At 41.5% G+C, this 24,991-nt stretch overlaps 1 long non-coding RNA gene across 1 annotated transcript in view; it reads left to right on the forward strand.

Moving 5' to 3' along the window:
• LOC127235961 (uncharacterized) overlaps positions 1-1,946 on the forward strand; it is a 291,992-nt gene extending 290,046 nt beyond the window's left edge. The window contains exon 5 of the long non-coding RNA XR_007835748.1: positions 1,852-1,946. This is a non-coding gene — a long non-coding RNA (uncharacterized LOC127235961). The remainder of the gene's footprint in view (positions 1-1,851) is intronic.
• The last annotated feature ends 23,045 nt before the right edge of the window (positions 1,947-24,991 follow it).

Consider the following 24,991-nt stretch of genomic DNA (forward strand, 5'->3'; position numbering starts at 1 on the left):
GTTGAGTGGCAGATCTTCATGGAGACCTAGGAAGTCAACATGTCAGGAAGAAAATCTCCAGGAATATTCATTCATGTGGAGAGTCATCTGCCAGAACACAGTGCTCACAGGAGTTCATGTACTCCAGATAGTCAACTGCCAGAGGAATAGCATCAGTGGGAAAGAGGCAGATATCCTACAGGTAGATTATTGGTGTGTGTGTGTGGGGGGGGTTACTGGAGGAAAACTAGCCATAAAGAAGCAATGGGAAATTCGGACTCCCAGAGTAAGGATGGCAGGGTGCTATCTGTTTCCCTCCCTAGTGACATCCTCTCTGGGGATGGTGTTTTCTCTTTACTGTAACAGATTACCCTGATTAAAGCAATTTAAAGAAGGAGGGATTGATTTGGGTTCATGATCTCAGTGCATATAGCCATCCTGGCAGGAAAGAGCAATAGGGAGGCCTGTGGCCTGGTTTGTTCATGTCTTGGCAAATCAGGAAAGCAGAGATGGAAGTGAAAGCAAGGAATGGTGGCCTCTAAGTTTCAAAGTTTGTCATTATTTGCCTATAGTTGACGGACAGGTCCTGGTAGTAAAGGTGCTATAACCACCCAGGACAATGGCACTGGCTAGGACCAAGTATTCAAACACATGAACCCGTAAGAAGCATTTCTCATTCAAATCATAACAGACACCACAGGCTCAATATCTTTCATAGTGGGAAATGGGATGTGTTTTCCATGTGTCACACAGTTCTCTGACTGATGGAAGAGGGACAACAAATGAGCCAAGCTGAGCCAGAGAGTTTGATGCACTAGTTCAAGAACTTAGTTCTCTTGTGTGGAAGCTAAGCTGGTAGGCTATGCCAAGATCTTCTGGGGAAGTTCAAAGTCAACACAAGAGTGTAAAACCAACACAGTGGACAGGAAGCAATGAGGTAAAGAGGTCTATTAACCCGGTCGTTGTTTGAGAGCATGCAGCCAGCCAGCCATGAATCCTCAGAGTTTTTCATTTATAAATTTGGTAAATTCCCCTCAGTCTAAGCTGCCTCAAATTAGTTTCTATCACTTACAACTGCAAAAACAAAAACAACTCTGACTCATAACTGAGGTACAGGAAAAGTCATGCCGATTTATAATATGCAGTCCTTTTACCTCAACATATCTAGAATATTTAATGTGATATCTATGTTGGTCTATGCTGCTCATATTTCCTCAAGTACTTCCCCACAAACTCACGGTATCTGATTAGACAAACAGAATTTACTCACACAATAAGGGAGCTGAGTGTTTGAAAATCACAGCTATATCAAAAACCTGGAACACTTGAGCAAGCCCACTTCCTGGTAGTAATGATCACACATGCTTGGCTACCCAAGAGAACTCTCAAAGCATGCCTTTCAAAGTCACATTCTTCCGTTTAGTAATCAGGCTAAAAATAACCTGCCTACAATGTCTGGCTGATGATTGAAACACATTGCCCCAGAAACCCTTGTACCAATTATCTGCAGCATGCTCTAAGCTGGGCTGCCAATATTTGAACTTTGTAGAAAGAGTCCCATGGAGAATCATTTTACATACCCTACTCTTTCCATCCCTTGACTGTCTCTATATTGTTGTCCTTTGGCCTCTAACCAGTAAGTCTATTCCTCGATATCTCAGTAAACTTGTGGCTTTACAGTGGTGACATCATATACCTTATAGAAAGGTTTATCTGAAGTGGTGCAAAATCAGGTTTGTCTACTCTTTTCTGTTACATAAGCCCAGGGCATGGATGGTTCACAGGTAATCTACCTGCAGCTCCTAAAAGGGGCTCCCAGGGTGGGCTCTGCTGGTGCTGATAGCATCATTTCCTTGCTTTTGTCATCCACAGGCCTGCTACTGGATTCAGCTCTTACTGGGTACCAGACTCCATGTTAAATGTTTTACAACAGTCATTAAGTAAGTACTAACAAAATCACATGACATATGTCTAGTGTTTCCAATTCATTCTCAACAAAACTGAAACTCAAAGCAGTTGAGCAAAATTAAAATTATACTCTACATAAATGGGGAGTCAGATCCAGGTTCCAGTTCATTTCCCCTGCTATCCATAGGCAATTGTTGTTATACCTATTGTGTTTCTACTCTTTGTGTGGAGCATTGTGGGATGTTTGTGCACTGTGTGAAAAAGTATTGCTGTGATTGGTATAATGAAAAGCCGAATGGCCAATAGCTAAGCAGAAAGTATATACAGGTCCTCAGGGCAGAGAGAGAACTCTGGGAAGAAGAAGGTGGAGTCACCAGCCATTTGCAGAGGAAGAAGCATGAACAGTACCAAGAGATGAGGTAATGAGCCATGCAACAGGATATAGATTAAAGCAAATAGGTTAATTTAAGTTACAAGGGCTAGTGGGACAAGCCTAAGCTAAGGCTGGGCTTTCATAATTAATAATAAGTCTCTGTGCTGTTATTTGGGAGCTGGCTCTTCAGAGAAAGACTCATTATAGTGGGGTGTGTATGCGAGTGTACACGTGTATGTGTGCATGTTGGCATGTATGTGGATGTATTTGTGTACATAAGAATGTGTACATATGCATGAAGAGACTGGAGGATAACTTCATATCTTATTTTTGCAGTACCATCTACTTTTATCAGTTGCAGTTTTCTGTTGTGGTCTCCATCTATTGCTAAAAGAAGTTTCCTTGATGAGGGATGAGGACTACACTTAACTGTGTATATAAGAAGAAATATTTAGGATGTAGTTAGGGATCAGGGTTGTTCAAGAGACTCCCAAAACATTACAGACTTTGCTATTTCCCCTCCTCTGTCCCTAGAGGAAGAAGGTACATCCCTGTCTTAGTTACTTTCCTATTGATATGACAAAGCACCATGATCAAGGCAACTTATAAAAGCATTTAATTTGGGGGCTGAGCGTTCCAGAGGGTTAGTGTCCATCAGGAGCATGGCAATGGGAAGACCATCCTGGTGCTGGGGCAGTTGCTGAAAGCTTGCATATTATCTACATGCAGGAGGCAAAGAAGGCTTGGACTTTTGAAACTTCAAAGCCTACCTCCAGTGACACACCTCCTCCAACAAGGCCACACCTCCTTATCCTTCTCACACAGTTCCACCACTGTGACCAAAAATTCAGATCTATGAGCCTATGGAAGTCATTCTTACTCAAACTACTGCATCCCACTCCCTGGCCTCCATAGGGTCGTGGCCACATCATAATAAAGAATGAATTTGGTTCAACTTCAGAAGTCCTCATAGTTTTTCACAATCTCAACAAAGTTTAAAAGTTCAAAGTCTCTCCTGAGACTCAAGGACACTCTTAATTATAAAACCCCTACAAAAAAAAAAAAAAAAAAAAAAAAAAAAAAAACGAAAAGCAAATTACATACTTCCAACATATTATGACACAAAATATATATTACCATTCCACAAGGGAGGAAAGAGGTCATAACGAGGAAATGTTGGGCCAAAGCAAGAGTGAAACCCAGCAGGAAAAACTAAATCCTGAAGCTCCATGTTGGATGCTAATGGGCTTGGGTGGCTCTTTCTTTACAGCTTTGCTGACTGTAACACACTTCTCTCTCTTAGGCTGGTTCTACACCTTGTCTATAGCTCTCCTTGGCAGATATCCCACAGCTCTGGTCTCTCTAACATCTTTGGATCTCTAACACAATTCAGACTTCACTTCTGCAGCATCATGCAGTGGTCTCTCTGGGCCTGTGTGCAGGGACTCCCATGACTGCCACATGTCTGGCTTCAGTGGCTCTCCTTAACCACAGGGAAGATTGCACAAGCCCTTAAATCCTTTATCTTTCATGACACTAAACTCAGAGCAATGAGGCAGAAGCTGTCATGTTCTACTCCCTGTTTGGGATAGAACCTGGCTTCCTCCTTGAAGTACATTTGCATAAGATCTGTTTTGCTCGTTGCTATAGTAACAGTTATCCTTAGGCATTTTCATAGTTCAAGGTGGAAGCTCACGTGGGTGGGGTCTTGCCCTGAGGTTACCACTCCCTTTATTGCACTTCCCCTCAAGCCTCTCCTGCAGCACAAGCCTTGGCTCCTGTGTTAAATTTCCTGGTGCCCCTTTTCTCCTTAAACTGTACATTTTATTTCTCTTTGCTCTACTTGCTCTCTTTCGTGGTGGATCTTCCTAAGAGTGATTACTAATTTCAAGTGTCTTAAAATCTCTGCCAGTGAAATTAGTCTAAAACTCTTCAGTTTTGTGTCAGGCTGATTGTTGAGACAAAGGCAAAAAGCAGCTACATTATTTGCCAAAATATCACAATGGTTTCTAGCCCCATCACTAATGTTAATTCACCACTGAAACCTCTTAGGCAGAGCCTCCTCCATAGTCCACATTGTTCTTAGCATAACCATCTCCTGAGCTCTCATGGTAACGGCCAATTAAACTCTGCTTACAGAGTTCAACCACTTTCCTAGCCCCAAATCCCAAAGCCTTCCACATCCTCCCAAATGCAGCATGGTACAGCCTGTTACAGCAATAGCCTACTCCCTGGCATAAGCTTCTTGCTTAGTTACTCTTTTACTACTGAGACAAAACACAATTGTTATTGTATTCAGGAATCTGTACTAGACTGTCCTTGGGGTTCTGACAGGATATGCACTCAGCTGCAGTCATTAAGAGCAACGCCTGTGCATATTCACTGTGATCCCCTTTAAAAGGTCCCTGCCCACCTCCCATCTTCCTCTCTTTCTCTTTCTCTCTCTCTCTGCTTCTCTCTCTCTGCCCCCCTACTATTCTCTTCTGCCACTCCTGTCCCCAGAGGCTGGTGTCCCCTCTCCCCTTTTTTCCATTCACTTTCTTCCAATAAAAAAAAAAAAACCCTCTACCCAAGCTCTGTCCCATGGTGTGTTTCTCTCTAACACCATTTTTTTTTTTTTTTAATTACAACAATGACCAAAGCAACTTATAGAAGATAGAGTTTATCAGGAATAAATTCCAGTTTCAGAGTCCATGACCATCATGGTCAGGGAACCTGGCAGGACCCAGGCAGGCATGGTGCTAGAGCAATAGCTGAGAGCTACATCTTGACTCGCAAGAAGGAGGCAAAGAGTGAGAGATACTTGGGAATGATGTGGGCCTTTACACTTTCAAAGCACACCTCCAGGGATGACCACAAGCCTAAAGGGACCAGCAAGTGGAATGTAGTGGTTTTAATAAGAATGGCTTCCATAGGCTCATGTGTTGGCCTCCAGTTGATAGAACTGTCTGGGAAGGATTAGGAGGTATGGTCTTGATGGACAGGTGTGTCAATGGGGGAGGGCTTTGAGGTTTCAAAAGTCAGACACATTCCCAATTTTCTTTCTCTCTACCTCATGATGTCTCAATATGTGAGCCCAAATTTGTGGCAGCCCTCGGCAGCTAGTCAGAAATGCAGATCTAGGGCCATATCTCAGATCTGGAAGATACTTCTGCACAGAGAAATACCTTCAGAAGGGATACAGTGTATCCCTTCCAATCTATAGTTGGAAGGTTTCCTCTGTCTAGCCCAGCCCCACTGGACCTGTTTCTCTCCCACCCACTGGGTCCCTGGATCTCTTTGAAATAACACTCAGAGGCTTAATATCAATTACAATTGCTTGGCCAATGGCTCAAATATATTATTGGCTAGATCTGTCTTATAAATTAACACATTTCTATTAATCTATGTATTGTTAAGCGGCTGTGGCTTACTGGAAGTGCTCCAGCATGTTACTCATTCTACAGCTACATGGCATCTCTTGACTCTGCCTACTTGGTCTCTGTGTCTTTGTTTGGACTTCCTGACTAGCTATATTCTCCCTGGCAATTGGCCAAATCAGCTTTATTTATCAACCAATAAAAATAACACATATTTGCAGCATATAGAAGGACATCCTGTATCACCAATCTCAGTATCACAGGAAATGGTGACACCAAAGAAAGCAGACTCCTGCCATGCCTGCTGTTCAACAGCTCAAACCTTATGGCAGGTGTTCTTAGCTAGGAGACATCTGTACCACCACCCCTGACATGCAGTATCTGGGATAACACTTTCCAAATCAACTTGGCAAGCACCAGGCTTCAGGCCTTCTGGACACAGGGAGTGAATAAGGTTACTTGACAGAGCTGACCTCCAGGCTACACATCCACTTCAGACAGATTTCCTATGCTGTGATCAGGTTTAGAAATTGGAATTACAGTTTTATTTCCTCTGAAAAGAAGATTTGTCTGCTTTGTTTTTGCTTCCCAATCAACCTTATCTTTTTTACATTGTCTACCAACTACGTTAACATGGTCCTCAAATGGCTCAAGTCATGGGCTTTAGGGAATGAACCTGATGCTATTTTCTATGCACTTCCCTTGGGGTACAGATGTGACCTTTATAATGCCAAAACCTCTGTTCCCAAGAGGTCTGCTAAGTTACTTTCCTGTCTTATTTTAACATGTACTATCCAAGAAAGATACTAATGTGGAAAATTCTGAATTTGGCATATATACCACCCCTTGTTTGCCCTCCAGCAAAAGCTCTATGTATTTTTTCCTTACAAAACAAAACAGTCCCACCAGGCAATGGGAATTTGATGCTTAAGTTCACCCCCAGTAGTCCAGTTTTACACCTAAACTAAGTCTAGAACAGCTTTAGTGATTAGTATTGCCTTGTGTGTCTACTGTTATAACCCCTCAGAATTTGCTTAAGAATGGTGCTATATGAGGGACGGGAAGAATGCATCCAGTCTTGGTAACCGTCAGGGATAGTTCTCAGCTGGGAGGAACGGAGATGCACCAGCAAGGAGCTTCAGGCAAACTGTTTACTGGATACCTATGTACCAGCTAGTTTCCAGGAATTAGAATCTCCAAAGCCCTGACACTATAGAGGTAACAGTATGATAAATAAAAAGAAAAGTATTAGAAACAAATAGATGCTTTTTAAAGGGAAGGCAAGTGTGATTATTAAATGTAGACACAGCCCTTTTGAGAAGTTGATAGCTCTGCTTTAGATTTGTGCTTGACTTTGAGCAGAAGGCACCTGGGAAGGCCTGTGGGGAGATGACTCATCGGGTAAGGTGACTACATATGAGAGATGGAGTTCATATCTCCAGAACCTGTGTAATGCTGGGCAGCTATGGTGGCTCACCTGGAAGCTCACCACTCAGGATGCTGAGGCAGGGGAACCCTAGAGTAAGACAGAAAGCTAGACTAGGTGATCGGTGAGCCCTGAGCTCTAACAAGGACCACTGTCTCAGTATACAAGATGAAGAGTGAGCTAAGAAGGCATCCATCATCAGTTTCTGGCCTCTGTATGTATGTGCACATTGGTGTAAATACATGGCACACATGAACATGCATACATGAACTCTCTCTTTCTCTCTCCAAAAAATAAAGGACAAGAAGAAGGAAAGTATGAAGGAGCCATGTGTATTGAAAAGCTCAGGGTGAGTAGAGAGAAAAGAGAAGCAGGGACACCTGGGAAGGAAATGAGGCCCTGTCAAGAGTCAAGGACCATAATTGGGTAGTCTTCATAAGCCATGAAAAAGATACAGGAAGCAATAACTTTTTAGATAAGCTTCATTCTGGGAAAATATCTGCACAAAAGACCATGCCATTCCCATAAGCAGTGGCCCATGTTCTAAAAGAGTGCTTTCCAATTTTATATTTTCACTTTAGTTTTATAGGGGAGGCAGAGTTGATAGTTTTCTCTGGGGACACAAGAAGTGCCTTAGGAAGGGATAGAGTTGTGTGAAGTGTATCACCCCACCTCCTTTTCTCTATCTATCTGAACCTCTTACACTATAATGTAACCCCCTACTCACACTGAGCAACTTTTCCCTACAAGAGGGGGATACAACAACAGTGCCTAAACCAATAATATGTACACTAGGTCAGTGGAGACACACACTCAGGGGTAGGGGGTGGGGGTGGGGGGTGGGGGAGGGTGTTATTCACACTAACCTTCAGCTCAAATTTCAGGTTTCTCTACTTTATGGAGACAACACCTCAAACACAACACAGCCAATATAAACATGTTAGTTTCTTATCCATTTGTGTGTGTGTGTGTGTGTGTGTGTGTGTGTGTGTGTGTGTGTGTGTGTGTTCATTGTGGCTGTCAGAGAACCAACTTGGGTATTATTCCTCAAGTACTGCCCATTTTTAAAGAGAGAGGGTCTCCCACTAGCCTGAGCTTGCCAATAAGGCTAGTCTAGCTCACCAGCAAGTCCCAGGGGTCATTTGTCTCTGCTTCTCCAGCATTGAGTTTCTTTAGCCAATGACGTCAGTCAAACTTTAGAACCACCAGGCAATGCTAGACACAGAAGAAGACCTCAAAATAACTAATCTAAAGAGAAAGTGCATTGCTGGTATTTATCTTAAGCATCAAATTCCTGCTGACAACGGGAATACCATGGTCTTTAAGAAAAAGTATATAGGACACACTACAGTGGCCCAAGAACCTCCTCTCCTGCCTCCTGAACTTTTGAATTGTCAGAGAACTCCCTCACCTTCTCAGGACAAAACTTCAGATCGGACAGTTTACTTTTATCCAATCAATCAACTTCATTCACCAGATACTGCCTCATTTCTTTTCACTTTTGTTTTTATTTACTAGGCTGAAAGAATCCCGTGAGCACAAAATATTTGCTTTTAGTTCCAATGAAGAAGCAAAGATCAAAACATGTGCCCTAATCTCCTGAGCACTTGGAGGTGGTACAGTCATAGGGGCAGCTTCCCCTGTGTTGTACCTTTCTAGTGACAATGTAGGCAAACACATAATCTCTCTTTGTTGATCTATAAAATAAGACATCATGATAGTCTCCGCCTCCAAGAGTACTTTCCAGGACATAGTCAGATGGCAGTAAAACTCACACATCTGAGAACTTCTCCACTGGAAAGCCTGGTAGTTGGACTGGGATGGTGTGATGGCTTAAATGCAATTGGCCCCCCATAATCCCAAAGGGAATGGCACTATTAGGAGGTGTGGTGCTGTTGAAGTAGGTGTGGTCTTTTTGGAGGAAGTATGTCACTATGGGGTTGGGCTTTAAGGTCTCTTTTGTTCAAGCTTCGCTCAGTGGGACAGACATCCTTTTCCTGTTGTTTTCTATCAAGATGTAGCCATTACCATGTCTGCCTGAATGCTCCCTGCCATTATGATAATGGACTGAAACTCTGAAACTGTAAGCAAGCCCAAATTAAATGTTTTCATTTATAAGAGCTGCCATAGTCATGGTGTCTCTTCACAGCAATAAGACACATGGTTAGAACAGGTAAATGATGGGTAGTTAGGTCTATCTGCTGTCTCTGGCTAATGTGGGCTTTTCCAAAGCATGGTATGCTTCCAGTGGATGAACTTCCCACTTGGAAGCTAGGATCACCCTTGAATGAGGACTCCAAGGGAGGAGAAGTAGAAATTTAAGTTTATTAAGGCCTGGACCTACAAACAGGTTCAATATCATGTTCTGCTTATTTTCCTGCTCAAAAGAGTTCTAGTGCCTTGCAGATATAAGAGAAGAGTGTTTTACTTAGGGTTCCTATTGCTGTGATAAAACATGACCGAAAAAGAAAGTTGTGGGAGGAAGGTTTATTCGGCTTACATGTCCATCATCGTTGTGGTGATTTAAATAGGCTTATATATTTTAGTGTTTGGTCATTAGGGAGTGGTGCTATCAAGCTGTCCACAGGTATTAGGAGGTGTGGCCTTGTTGGAGGAAGTATGTCCCTACGGATGGGCTTTGGAGTTTCAAATGCTCAAGTCAGGCCCAGTCTCTCTCTCTCTCTCTCTCTCTCTCTCTCTCTCTCTCTCTCTCTCTCTCTCTCTCTCCCTCTCTCTCTCTCTGCACCCCTTTTAATGTGTAGAACTCTTAGCTACCTTTCCAATACCATGCCTGCCTATATGTCACCATGCTTCATACCATGATGACAATATATTAAACCCGAAAGCAAGCCCAAGTTACATGCCTCCCTTTATAAGAGTTTTCTTTATAAGAACCTTATAAGTCTTGGTTCTTTTTTCATAGCAACAAAATATTAACTAAGACAATCATCAAAGAAAGTCAGGACAGGAACTTAAACAGGGCAGGGACCTGGAAGCAGGAGCTGTTGCAGAGACCATCAAGGATTGCTGCTTACTGGCTTGTTCCAGGACATCAGCCCTCCTATATCAATCACTAATTAGGAAAATACCCCCACAGGCTTGCTTATAGCCCAATCTTATGGATGAATTTTCTTAATTGAGGTTCCCTCCTCTCAAATGACTTTAACTTATGTCAAGTTGACATAAAACCATCCAGCACAGTTAGTCACCTCTCCAGAGGAGGAATGATGCTCAGTTTTGTTTGAACCAATACCATTTACAAAGTACATGGCAAACTTTCCAGCATATTAAATTATAATAGTTCAAACAGCATGTATTGTGGCAAGAACCAAATGGTATTATAATAATCTCATGGTGGTATTCTGATCTTTTCATAAAATTAATGGAAGCTATGATCAGCACATGAGTGAATAAAAGGAAAGAGAGAGGCCATGATAATCACTGAAAAGAAGCATCTGCTTCCCTGTGGGGGGGCATTAGTCACCCTGTATTTGCTGAGCAGCATCAGACTGCAGGAAGTTCCTGTCAGAACTCTTCCAAGGCAGCTATTGTGAGGTTGTATGGCAGAATCATTTCATTGCCGCTGATGGGTGTGATGAGTGCTTTTGTATGAAGGTGGCACCATCCTCAAGGAATGGAATGAGTCACTAAATGAAACAATAGCATCTAAAATTCTGCCAGGCTGAGAGAAATGAGACTGGCTCAATGGGTCTAAAATATCAAGGAAATCTAGTCTTAGGATGTACACATGGCACAGAAAAAATGTACTGGCTCAACCACCAGCCTATAAGGGTGATACTGAATTCTTCTTAAAGCAAAGATAACTTACTATTTACAAACTGTGTGATGGAAGGAAAATTACAAATGAGACAAGCAGATAATACACTAGACTTAAAAAATAATTCACCATGGCCTAGGAATAACAAAGTTAGTAAAGTGCTTGTTGCTTAAGTGTGAAAATCTGAGTTAGATCCCCGTAACCCATGCAAAAATGTAGGATGTGGTGGTGTATACTTGTAGGTCCATAGGGAAGACAGATTGGCAGATCTCCGAGGCCCACTGAACAGCCTGCCTGCCTTACTCCCTAATATTCAGGCCAATAAGATAATCTATCTTACATAAACAAGAAGTTCAAGGTTGACCCCTGGCTTCTACATGCATAATATGTGTACCCACACAAACATGCACTCACACAAGCACACCACACATATGAAACATAGTTCCTCATGACAAGTTTGTTAATTGCAGTTATCTAAGGGAGAAGTAGACTTGAGAATAAAACCAATGTCATTAGCCACATGAATATATGATACTCCCTTCAAACATGAACTTCGGCACCATAGCCTTATTTGACATCCTGTCCTGGGCTGGCCTATGATTTACTTTAATTAATTGAATGTGGTAAAATAGACAACATTGCCAATTCCAGGGGCATCCCAAAAATTACAATCAGTGAGGTGATCAATATGCTGGCTTGTTTTCTGTTCACTTGACACAAACTGTGTCATCTTTGAAGAGAGAACCTTGGTTGATAAGATATCAACATCAGATTGCATGTAGGCAAGTCTGTGTGTGTGTGTGTGGGGGGGGGGATATTTTCTTATCAATCATTGATTATGGGAGAAGTCAGCCCCTGAGAAGGTAACCCTGGGTTGTATAAAAAAGCAAGTTGAGTGGAGACCTGCCTATCCATGCGGGACCACCCTGAGTCTCTGCCTGCCTGATCTTTGATCCACATCACCAGGCCTCTGCTGGAGGTGAGTCTGGGACAAGTTCAGGTCGAATCCCCCACCCCACACTCTTCCCTGGAAACTCCCTGGGTTAGCCCTGAATCTCGCTCCCCCTATATCCTGTCCTCAGCAAAAATACTCCAAGTATCTGATCCACAACCTCCCTACCCCACTCAGAACATGCCCTTCCCCGCACCCTGTGTCTATCTAGCCCACTGCCCCACTCCTCTAGTTGAGCACTGGACCAAAGGGTGGGTCCAACAATCAATATCGCCACCTCCAGGGAACTTCCTGGATCTTCTCTAAGCACACTAGACCCACATAATAATCAAAACACCTAACATACAGAATAAAGAAAGAAGATTAAGAGCAGCAAAGGTAAAAGGCCAGGTAACATATAAAGGCAGACCTATCAAAATTACACCTGACTTCTCCATGGAAACTCTCAAGGCCAGAAGGTCATGGATAGATGTTCTACAAATACTAAGAGTCCACAGATGCCAGCCCAAGCTACTATACCCAGCAAAACTCTCAATCACTATAGACAGGGAAATAAGATAGTTAATGACAAAGCCAGATTTTCCAGCCCTACAAAAAGTTCTGGAAGGAAAACTTCAATCCAAGGAAGTTAACTAACTATGCTCACAAAGACATAGGCAATAGATAATCCCACTTCACCAGAACAAGGGTAAAGCAGGGCAAATATATTCACAATACCACCGCCAACAACAAATCTAAAACAAACATACAGTAGCAATCAATGGTCCTTGTTGGGAGCAGTCTTTGTGGGGTTGCTATTGGAGCCAGCTGAGCAGCCTCAAGTCTGTACCTGAGTGGGGGAGTGTGGATGAGGGATAGGCTAGCTATAGATAATAAAGAAAGAGAGAGACAGAATAAAGCTCATGAAGGGAGATCAGTCAATACTGAAATGCCATGAGTTTATTTTTTTTTTTTTTTACACTCTTACATACCACAGCCAAAAGGTGGAACACAGTATCATGTATATGAAGCAAAGAGACTTACTTCCTCCCTTATTCTAAGGGTTCAGTAATCACACCTTAGCTCTAAACTTCTTGTATGCTAGCTTTGAGGTCAGGAGTAGCCATACCTCAGATTTAGCTTCTCTTTCCCTAGCCTTGAGGGGAGTAGTAGCCACACCTCAGATTCAGGTCTGTTGTTATTTAGACTAAGACAGCCAAAACATCCTTCTATAACCACACCTTTGAACTTTAGGTCTTGTGACTTGCTGACAGCTTTGAACTCTGTCATTGTGCCAAGATGGAGTGCAGCCATCTTTATGGGCACCCACAGGTCCTTACTTTACCCTCAACATTAATGGTCTTAACTCACCTATAAAAAGACACAGGCTAACAGAATGGATATGAAGACAGAATCCATCCTTCTGCAGCATACAAGAAACACATCTAAGCTTCAAAGACAGACATTATCTCAGGGTTGGGAAAAGATCTTCCAATCAAATGGATCCAAGAAACAAGCAGGTGTAGTGATCCTAATATCTAACAAGTTAAACTTCAAACCAAAACTTCAATCAAAAGAGATGAAGACGGTCATTTCATATTCATCACAGGAGAAATCCATCAGCACAAAGTCTCAATTCTGAACATCTATGCTCCAAATACAAAGACACCCACATTTGTAAAAGAAATGCTACTAAAACTCAAAGCTCACATAAAACCTCACACACTTATAGTGGGAGACTTCAACACACCACTGTCACCACTAGACAGGACCACCATTCAGAAATTTAACAAAGAAATAAAAGAACTAACAGAAGTTGTGTCTCAATTGGGGTTAACAGACATCTATAGAACATTCCAACCAAACACAAAAGAATATACCTTCTTCTCTGCTCCATATGGAACCTTCTCTAAAATCAACCACATACTCCACAACATAACAAACCTCATCAGACACACACACAAAATAAACTGGAATTAATCCCCTGTATCTTATCAGACCACCATGCTTTAAAGTTGGAATTCAACAACAACACAAATTGCAGAAACCCCATAAACTCATGGAAACTGAACAATGCGCAATTGCACCATACCTGGGTCAAAGAAGAAATAAAAAAAGAAATTAAGGACTTCCTAAAATTCAACAAGAATGAGGACACAACATACCCGAACTTATGGGACACCTTGAAAGCAGTGCTACAAGGGAAGTTCATTGCACTAAGTGCCATATGAAAAAAACAGAGGATAGTCACATTAGAGAATTAACAGCACAACTGAAAACCTTAGAACAAAAAGAAGCAAACTCATGCTGGAGGATACCAGGAAATAATCAATTTGAGGGCTGAAATCAATAAAGTAGACACAAGGAAAACAATACAAAAAAAAAAAAAAAAAAAAAAAAAAAAGTCAATGCAACAAAGAGTTGGTTTTTCGAGAAAATCAACAAGATAGACAAACTTTTATCCAAACTAAGCAAAAAGCAAATTAACAAAATCAGAAATGAAAAGGGGAACATAACAGCGGACACTGAGGAAATCCAGACAATTTTCAGGTCATACTTTGAAAACCTGTACTCCACAAAATTTGAAAATTCAAAGGAAATGGACAAATTTCTGGATAAATATCACTAACCAAAATTAAATCAAGAACAAATAAGTAACTTATATAGACCTATAACTCCTAATGAAATAGAGGAAATCATCAAAAGCCTCCCAACCAAAAAAAGCCCAGGGCCTGATGGCTTCAGTGCAGAATTCTACCAGAAATTCAAAGAAGAGCTAATACCAATATTCCTCAAATTGTTCCATACAATAGAAGCAGAAGGTTCATTACCAAACTCTCTTTACGAGGCCACAAATACCTTGGTACCCAAGCCACACAAAGATACAACTAAGAAAGAAAACTACAGACCAATATCCCTCATGAACACTGATGAAAAAATACTCAATAAAATACTGGCAAATCGAATCCAAGAACACATCAGAGAAGTCATCCACCATGACCAAGTAGGCTTCATCCCTGGGTTGCAGGGATGGTTCAACATATGAAAAATCTATCAATGTGATCCACCATATAAAAAAACTGAAAAAGAAAAACCACATGATCATCTCCTTAGATGCTGGAAAAGCCTTTGACAAAATTCAACACCCTTTCATGATAAAGTTCTTGGAGAGACCAGGGATAACAGGAACATACCTAAGCATAATAAAAGCAATATACAGTAAACCAACAGCCAATATCAAACTGAATAGAGAGAAGCTTAAAGTGATTCCTCTAAAAACAGCAACAAGACAAGGCTGCCCTCTCTCTCCATAGCTCTTCAATATTGAAGTTCTAACTAAAACAGTAAGACAACAAAAGGAGATCAAGGGGATACAAATTGGAAAGGAAGAAGTCAAAATGTCACTATTTGCAGATGATATGATAGTTTACATAAGCAACCCCCCCAAAAAAAAAAAAAAAAAACTCTACCAGGGAACTCCTGGTAGATTAACACCTTCAGCAAACTAGCAGGATACAAGATAAACTAAAAAAAAAAAAAAAAAAAAAAAAAAAAAAAAAAAATCAGTAGCCCTATTATATACAGCAGACAAAGCAGCTGAGAAAGAACTTTGGGAACACATCCCCCATGAAAGGATACTCCCTTAACCTAGAGGCAGGAGGGAAGGCCTAGTCCCTACTCCAAATGACTTCACAGATTTAGATGACCCCTCCAGGAAGGCATCACCCTACATGTGGAGTGGGGGGGGGGTCAATGGGATTGGAGGGTGGTCAGGGGTTATAGGAGGGTGGGAGACAGCGAGGGAGGGAGGGACAGGGAGGAAACTGGGATCAATAAGTAAAATAAAGTAAAATAAAATAAAAAAGCAAGCTGAGAAAGTCAGGAAGAACAAGTCAGTGAACAGCATTCCTCATGGACTCTGCTTCAGTTCCTGCCTTTAAGCCCCTGCTGGGCTTGAGTTCTTCTCCAAATTGTTTTTAGTCACTGGTGTTTAACATACCTATAGGAAGGAGCTGGGACAATGATGTAACCAAGATAAATAAAAGGCATAAGCATCAGAAAAGGGGAAAAAAGAATTTCCATTTTAAAATGATATGACTTTGTATTAATAAAATCTAGAATATATTTTATGTTGATTTACATAGTTATATAAACTTGCTGGATATAGAAATAAAAAAGTTGGGAAAGAAATTGAATACATTGCTGAACTATAATTATATAATGCAATTTTTTTAAAAAATTAAAAAACAAGTATATAAAACCCAACTGTAGTACTATAAATTAGAAACCAGAAATTAAAATTTAAGAAGATAGTACTAATAATAGCAAAAGAGGTAAAGACTTCTGAATAACTTATAAAAATGTGACTAACAATTATTAAGATCACTAAAATGCTCAAGGATTAGAGGCCTTAATGTTTAAAATACAACTTCTCTCCCAATGAAATCCCTCCCCTTAATGTTTAGAACCCTGATTCCAATATATTAGAGATTGACAAAGGGCAAATAAGAAACTAAAGTAAGAAGACATGCCTTACCAGATACCAACATGAATTAAGCCAGAGTTAACTGTGGGGCAGAAATAGGCCAATAGAACAATGAAACGAATTCAATTCAGATGCCACACTACTTTATACATTACCTTGTATATTGTATATATGACCCTGTATAGTTAGGGGTGTTTCTTGTATGACAGAAGTAATAGAAGTTTGGTAAGGAAAGAATAGATACTATGAATATTACTATAGTAACAGGGTGTTCTTATACATGCAGAGCTATCCCAAATCTGCAATTCCAAAGTCTAAAATGCTTCAAATTCTGAAACTATTGGAAAGTTCTACACATGGTAGGCTCTATTCTAGGCAGAAACAAAACACAGCCACACAAGACAGTGTGTCTGCCTTTTAACATGGGCCTGTTATGCGAGATGAAGTATATTGAAGTACACATGAAATATCACTAAATGTGTGTTGTGTCCCTAGGAACCACAATACTTGACAAAGTTGTAGGAAAGTTGACTTTGCCCTATGGATTCAGAGGGCATCATGACTCCTGTCACCAGAGCAAATCCTGAGAGCTCCAGTTAGGGGCCAGGGTGTGATCTCCAAAGACCCAGTGCTAGTGACTGCTTCCATAAGCCAGGACCTGCAGAAGGGTCACATTCTTTAAGTTGCCACTCACTAAGGAAGACACATTTAAAACACGAGCTGGTGGGAGACACTTCAGAGTCAAATGATAACTTTCTGTGCTTTTGCTATTTCAAAGGAGAGTGAAAGAGTGAGATCGAGAGAGAGAGAGAGAGAGAGAGAGCGTGAGAGAGAGAGAGAGAACAAACATGAGGGTATGAGTGTAAAGAATTTGTTATTGGGACATTAACTATGACCATATCTTATTCTTATAGTGGGAGGAAAAGTGCAAAGCATAAAGCCACTGCCTGCCATGTTACCAAAGAGTATGAGTGAACTATATCACCACATGAAGAGCCACAGAGCAGAACCAAGATTCCAGAAGTGACAGGACCAAATAGCATTCCTCTGCCTCTAAGGAGTCAAGATGCATAAGCAAGTAGGAGATGTTTATAATACATTCTATGCAGATGGTCCCATGATTTCAAGCAACTGTGAACACTTATGCATGGCAAGACTGGGAGAAATATATAGTATTTTATTTACATAATGGTGTTATTAGTGCCTCTAGGTCTTATTTTGATTTGTTCATTTGTAGATTAATTCGGAGCAATATGTATGGGTTACTTTTGATGGAATTGAAAAAAAAAAAAAGAACCTAGAGATTTAAAAGTGGGGCAAGAATTAGAGTTTAAAAACATTTTTGGAAAGCACCTGGAATCCTACCAATACCCACAAGCCCATCTGAATGTGACTTTTCTCTGCCAGGGGCCACCCACCTGGCTGTGTTTGTCTCCAGCATTTGCAGTTCTGCCATTGAAAATCAGATCCAGCTGTTGGCTTGGAGGTACACAAGGAGTGACAGACGGGCAAATGTGAGGACATCTCCAAAGAACAAATCGCCCTTCACACTGGCCAGTCAGCCTAACCTACTTGGAAGGTTCCAGGACAGTGAGAAACTTTGTCTCAAAAGAGTCAAGGTTAACAGCAAGTGAGGAACAGTAACTAAGTCTGCCTTCTTACCTGCACACCCAGGTGCACCTGCACACGCATGCCTGTGAGCATGCACGTGTACACACACACAAAATAGACAGAGATGACAGAATAGCCTGACTCTAATGGAAAGGAAGTGAAAGTCCTCCAGCAGTGGCAGAGAATAGACTGACCCTCACTTAAACCTCTTCTCTCTGCTTTGCTGCCTCTAACAAAGATCAAAAATAGGAAAGATGAAATGCACTTGACACTGTCAGCAGGGTGGTGGTCATTCCCATGACAGCATAAGTACTCTGTGAACAGTTTCAGGTGGAGTGGGCAATAGGCCAGGAGACACCAATCCCCATGCTCATGCCTGACTTCACAGTGGATATGTGGTACAGGCCCGCAGTCAGCAATGGGCCTTTAGGAAGGACCCCTTTATCAGCACGGATATTTTCAGCAGATGAAATGGAGTCCCCTTCAACACACCTGTTTACTCCCTCAGCATGGGATGTCCCAAACGGTCAGCTGTGTGTGCAGGTTTTTCCCACGTGATGGGTCCTTTTGACTCTAGAGAAAGTGACCTCTCCTCTAGGCCAGCACCTCTAAAAGCAAAGCATGTCACACATTTATAGAACTAAAAGAGAGATTATGGCAGATAAGGAAAATAAGGCAACAAAAAATAATGACATAAAGTAGGAGTATGATAAGTATCCATTACAGAATGTGAAATAAGCAAGTGTTCCCATTTTATCATATCTTTAATGACTTGCAAAATATTGGCAAATCAGAGACCACCATGGTCTCAGAATAAACAAGCATAATGAGAGAACAGGGCAGGTGAGTAGGGAAGGGGCTGGTGACTTGAGACAGGAATTTTCACTGGAGGCCTGTAATTATTAAGAGATATTCTGGAATGCAGGTGGGCTGACCCATAGAAGTCAGTGCATTTGGAAAGAGCTAGTTTAAATAAAACATGTGTTGTTTCAGAATTGAGTAATAGCTATTGTATTTTCTACAAAGTAAAAGCGGTATGGGGTTATTGCAGGAAATTCTTTGACTGGGTACCATCACCATCACCTGAGGAACACACCTTACAAACCGCTACAGTGAAATCATCTTACTGCTATACCCACATCGGGAAGGGTGGGCTGTTTTTCCCGGTAGACCTCTTTGAAGGTGTGATAGAAAGAAATTCTGTCCCCACATAGCATCCTACCCTAACCCATCATAGAGTATGGGAAGCCCACACTGGCTTGGTCCTTACTAGTGGCAAGGGGCAAGCCTGATAAAGCTGAATAAAAAAAGAGTGAGGGGCTTAGTCAATCTGGCTGAGTTCCTGGCCTCTGCAAAATGACCTTACAGAACTTAGGGGTAGCCTGCAGTTGGAGCTGTCAGCATTTGGCCAGAGAATAAAATGTTTTTTCCTTTCCAGTATGTTTTCTTTATTGGAAGAAAGAAAACCAAGGGTTCAAAGAAATAAACAGAAATCTGTAGAAAACCTTAAATATGGCATCTACGTGGCTTTGGAAAACAAACAAAGAATGAAGGTGTATTTGTGTGCACTTTTACACACGTGTTAACATGGACCTGGGGCCTGGGAATCTTTATGGCATTACGCTGATTTTCTTTATACATAATGAAGAATAAACATTCAGTCTAAGGGACTGTCCTGTGGGCTAAATTACAGTAAGAACTAAGCTGATTAAAAACAAAGGGTAAATGATTACATAGCCTCCCTTGCTTCTATTCCAGGTGTCTTTCTATATCACAGCAATGTAAACTTCAGCCAGATGAACAAAATTCAGATGAAGACTCCATGCCAAAAGAAATAGAACTTCATATTTGTTTCCCCAGTCTACTTCCACTTGGAAGCTTTCTTTCCTCACAAGAAACATGTGTCAAAGAATATAAAAGTGGCTTTCTGTTTGGGGGGCTACAACCAGAAATCAAAAGACAATGGAGAAAAACTAGAGCTCAGCTTTTCTAGATTGGAAATGATGTGTGAATTTTGCTGTTTCTCCAATATGTCACACTGTGTCTAACATAACTCTTAATTCAGTCTCCCAGTGAATCACTATTTCTTTGCAGGATATTAATACTGATGCAAAATTTCTCCATGTGAGGAAGGAAAAAGAATTGAAACACAGCAAAGCTTCCAAGATCGGTAATTCCACTTCCCCTCAACCCTCCCCACACCTGCTGAGAGGTTCTGTGGGCTGTAGCTATGCATCATTTAGATAGCCCCTTCAGATACTTCATGAAAAACAAAAATTGATGTTGTTATCTGGGATTTCCCTGTGAGATTTGTCTAACTCTTTGCATTCATTATGGTTTTGCCATTCTTTAATAAATGGCCTAAAATTTCCTTCAGATATCCAGAAAACTTTTTGGCTGGCTGGAAGAAAATGTAAGGGTCAACAAGTTCATTGCAAGAATGTCCAAGCCATCCATTTCAATGAACCTACTGTGCCTGGCAAGTTGGTTACTCTAGACTTTCCATTCCAAAGCTGAATAGCAACCGATGACTTTCTACAAAGTACATCCTGAAAAATTTTTATTCACAAAGGTTGTATACTAGGTTCATCTTGTGAAGGTCAGGCATAAAGGCAGTGTGAGCAACAATATCCCATCCCTTTGTGGAATTCAGTCTGTACTAGGAAGACACACATCAAGCTAGAAATCATCAATAAAACTTGAGAAGCATATGAAGAGAATTAACCACTGCTATGGGTTTAACCTAGGCATCTGGAAACTTCCCTTCCCCTCCCTGAAGAAGTGGAAACTGCTGAAAGATCCTCAAGACAATGCCAAGTCAAGAAGAGGCATGCACTATAGGTCATCAAAAATGAAAGAGGAAGGTAATTTTTTCTGTTGCTCATACTGTAGTCTCTATACATGTTGCTTTTGGTTTGTCTACCCTCGGTCTGCACATTCCAAGCCTGTTTTTATTTCTCTTATGATGCTTTTGAAAAATAATATAAAAATGAAACTTCTCTTGAACATGTTGTGCCAAATCCACAAGACCTTCATGCAACCTTAACTTCTGCCCACATTTGAAGACAATGGGTTCAGGTCATTTAGATGGGTGGTCAATGACCTAACATAGGATTCAGAGCCAGGTAGGGGATGCACAGATACCAGGTTCCCATCACTTTACTGGGGTTTCTCTCATTCTGGTCTATATTTTATCAAGATGACCACTAGAGGGGTATTTCAATTAGAAACATTGCTTAGGATGAATAAAATAAGTGAGTTAATCAATAATTGCCCCAGCTCCTCCAGCTGTTTTAAGGTTGATGCTCAGAAGATGTGAGTTGGGCATTTGAATTTTATCAAGCTACCCAAGTGCATCCCATGTGTATGGGAATTTCTGAACTTCAGGCAACTTCTGTGCACTGGTGAGAGAGACTAAGTAGCTGACAGAAACAGGTGGATGCTAGTACAGCTCTTTATGTTCCAGCCACACCCTTGGGTTGGTCTTCTAAACTGATGAAACACTACAAGGCAGACTGCTTATGATTTTCAAACTGCAGATCATTTAGCCTCACACTTGGGCAAGCTCTCTGGGAAGGGCTTGAGAGCTGCTGGCTCAAGCTTTGGCTGAGATGTGAAGAGGGAGACTTTTTCAGAGGAAGTAAGATAAGGCAGAACTTACAAAAACAAACATCCTGAGGCCTGTGTGCCAAAGGCCACTGGCAAAATCTATAGCCCAACACTAAGTGAGTTAAACAAACACATTACCCGGCCATCCAGGAACCCTGAAGCAGATGCTGGAAGTAGGATGTGTGTTTGCAACCTGGGAAAAAATATCCCGAAGGTTGATGATATGGAATGAGGCACAAAGTGCACAGAATAATACCAAAGGGACTCTCCAGCAGGCAGTACACCCAAGATGGGCAGGTGGTGCTTCAGTCATGTGGCTCAGAGCAACTTCAGGCCTGGAGGGAGGATTGTGTCCTACTGTTAGAGCTGTTAGGGTCTCTGCCTAGGCAACCCTAACAAGTTAGGCTCAGCTTCAGTAAGTTAAAGACACATTAGTGAAAATCAGAGGAAGGGGGTTTATTCAATGCAACCACATTGTGCAGAGCAAGTCGATCTTGGGACCCTGACATGAGATTTTGGTTTAAAGCAAAGGCTAGGGGTATACACAACCAGTAAGTGCAGGTCAAGGTGTGGCCCATCACTGACCCATCACTGTCTCTGCATGACCAGCAGTCAGAATTGTATGAAATCTCTTTCCAGAGCACAAACCTCTCTCCTGGCTGGCAAAGGTTTCTACATTTCCTCATCTCAACATGGGACTTTTAGGGAAATTCTAATTGCTTGGGGATTGTTGTTTCAATAGTGTGAGAGCCAAAGCCAGGGAAAGGTGTCCTTTTAGAGTATCTTCAATCCTGCCAGAACATTTACACGATCTAATTCCAAGTTGTGTGCCTTTCTTTCTCCTGTCCATGGAAGTACCTGGAGGCAGCTACATACAGAGCAATGGTAATGGAGACCCAGTGACTCCGACTAGCGCTTGGAGCTTTGGAATGCTAAAAAGATTGTGGTACTGTCTACCCATCCATTACAACACGTGAAGTAACAGTTCTGACTCAAAATAGGAATGAAGGCAGTGTCCTCCAAACAACATTAGCAATGTTCCAAATTCTGATACGGATTGATGCTTTGGAGGAAACACAAAATACCAGTCTCTGGCATATACAGACACATGCACACACACATACACACCAACAACAAAAAACCAAACCAAAAGCTTTAATATGCTGTGTTGGCACCCTTCACAAACTTCATCTGGTAAAATGTTGTTCAGTAATGTGTTTAGAAATTCCTCAGCACAGAAAACATATTGGTTCAGCGCAGTTTGCTGTTATTTTAATAATAGCATAGACTCACAGTCATTTACTATGATTTCCTCTGCTTTAAAAGGGTGCTAACACTGATCATGGTGTCACATACTTTTAATTCCAGCAACCGGAAATAGGAGGATCAAGAATTCCAGGCCAATTTGCCCTACATAGTGAGATCTTGTCTCACTAGGGAAATAAGGAAAGAGGGAGGAAGGGATGACACAGGGATGGGTGGATGGATGTGTACCACATGCCTTCTCTCTGTGGACTCAGTTTTTGGTAATGTTTTAGCACATGGGCGCTGTTGGACCTGGCCCTACAGCACTTAGGGCAGTTTCTCCCAGCATGCCATGTGGACTCATCTCAGAATCTGCACCTTCTCTGGCATAGTCTTCCCTGGAGCTCCTTCCTTCTCCCACTTATTCCCTTTCACATGACAACATTTAATTAACTATCATTTTTGCTTGCTTTTAATTAAGGAAACACTATTTGCACTCTTCTTGGAATCCTTCACTGAATGCCATCTAGACTCTTGACATTTATTTAGGAAACAGCATTTTGCAGAGTTTTTATAGCATGAATATTAGATGATGTGGATAATTCAAAACCCTGTGCAGAAATAGGCTTATAGTCCCCTCCTGTATATTCTACAGTGAGACCAGCCTTGAAATCTCAGCTGCACTTTGGGTTTACAGCAATGATTGGGAAATTTGGGGCGTATTTTAAGATAGCCACCTAAACTTTGGCAATGATTTGTGAAATGAGATTTTTTTTTTAAACAACAACAAGACTGGGGATGTGTAGCTCCATAAAGAGCACTTGTTTAGCATAGGCCAGGTTCTGATCTGATTCCTAGGTTCCTAGAGCCACCAAAAATAATTAACCTTGGGAAGTGCTTCCTTTTACTACCAGCAGTTTTTAAACACTATAATCCCGATTATTCTCTTAAATAAAAATTTCAAGATCCAGTTGTTGGTTCCTGAAAGATGTTCTAGGGCAGGGGGAGGATAAAGAGGAGAGTAAAAATGGCAGGCAGACAGGAAGGAAGGAAGGAAGGAAGGAAGGAAGGAAGGAAAGAAGGAAGGAAGGAAGGGAGAGGAAGAAGGGAGGAGTGAGGGGAGGGGAGGGCAAGGTTGTGACAACCCTTTTTTTAATTTCTTTTCTTGTATTCAGGTCATTTATTCTTTCTAGCCAAGACACCAGCACTACTTGATCTTAATAAAAGCTTGCTGGCCTCTTCCCTGTGATGTCTAAGGAGCAGGGGTTGTTAGAGAATTCATACAGCAAAACAAATTGAGTCCTTTGTCATTCCCAGGCATCTCTTAAGATCTGCACAGGTCAAGGATATTTGTCTCCAAGTTGTCCTGCCTGGATTTCTGTAATCTGAGGGTAATTGTGAACCTCTTAAAGAAGCAAGCTAACAATGTGCATGCAAATATGTGCAACTCACACAGGGTCTGGGGTTTCAGTGAGACAAAGATAACCAGGGAAGAGAGAAATCCACATGGCCTTAGGGAACGGAACCTGGAGGGACCATCAGAAGATTTAAACTCTCTCAAACTATGTAGGTATGTCCTATTATCATATGTATTTAATGAGTATTAATGTGTGCATAATTGGCATATGACATAATCTTTACATGACCACAGATTTCTGGCCTCAGAAGCATCTCATTGGAGAATTTTACAAGGTTCTCTCAGGCAACCATTCTTGTCACCTGAGTTCTTTCCTCTTGCATCTTGGACTGAAGGTTAGATTTGGTACTCTTCCAGCAGTACTCTTAAACATCTGATGCCTTATGTACCTGCTATATTCTAAGCCCTGGAGCCTCCATTCCCTGAGCTCTCTGATGATATCAAGCAAATTAGTATTGGAGTGTTGGAGAGTACTGTATTGGTGAAATGAGATGGATCTCCAGCTCAGAAAATTTAAAATATGAAAAACATGTGTCGTTGACTAGAGAGCTCCTGGGCTGTTCAGGGTGGGAGTCATATGAAGACTATGGCTTTAAATTGGGCTGGAATCCAAGTTCTGCTATAGGTGAGGCATGAGCAAGCCATTGCGCCTTCAGTGCCTCTGTTTTTACCTTTGTTTTGAGATAATGGGAACTCTTTCACAATTACTTTCAGGAGGCATCAAGTAATATTCTTCTAAGGTCTGGACAAGACTGAAAGCATGTGATTATATGTACACGTAGGGACCAGGTGATGAAGTAACACAGTGCCCAGCCCCACCCACCACTTCCTGAATTATAAGGTGAGGCAGCAATGCTTGTCTCCATCAC

This window comes from Phodopus roborovskii, unplaced genomic scaffold, assembly GCF_943737965.1.
Source record: "Phodopus roborovskii unplaced genomic scaffold, PHOROB, whole genome shotgun sequence".
Classification (NCBI taxonomy): Eukaryota; Metazoa; Chordata; class Mammalia; order Rodentia; family Cricetidae; genus Phodopus; species Phodopus roborovskii.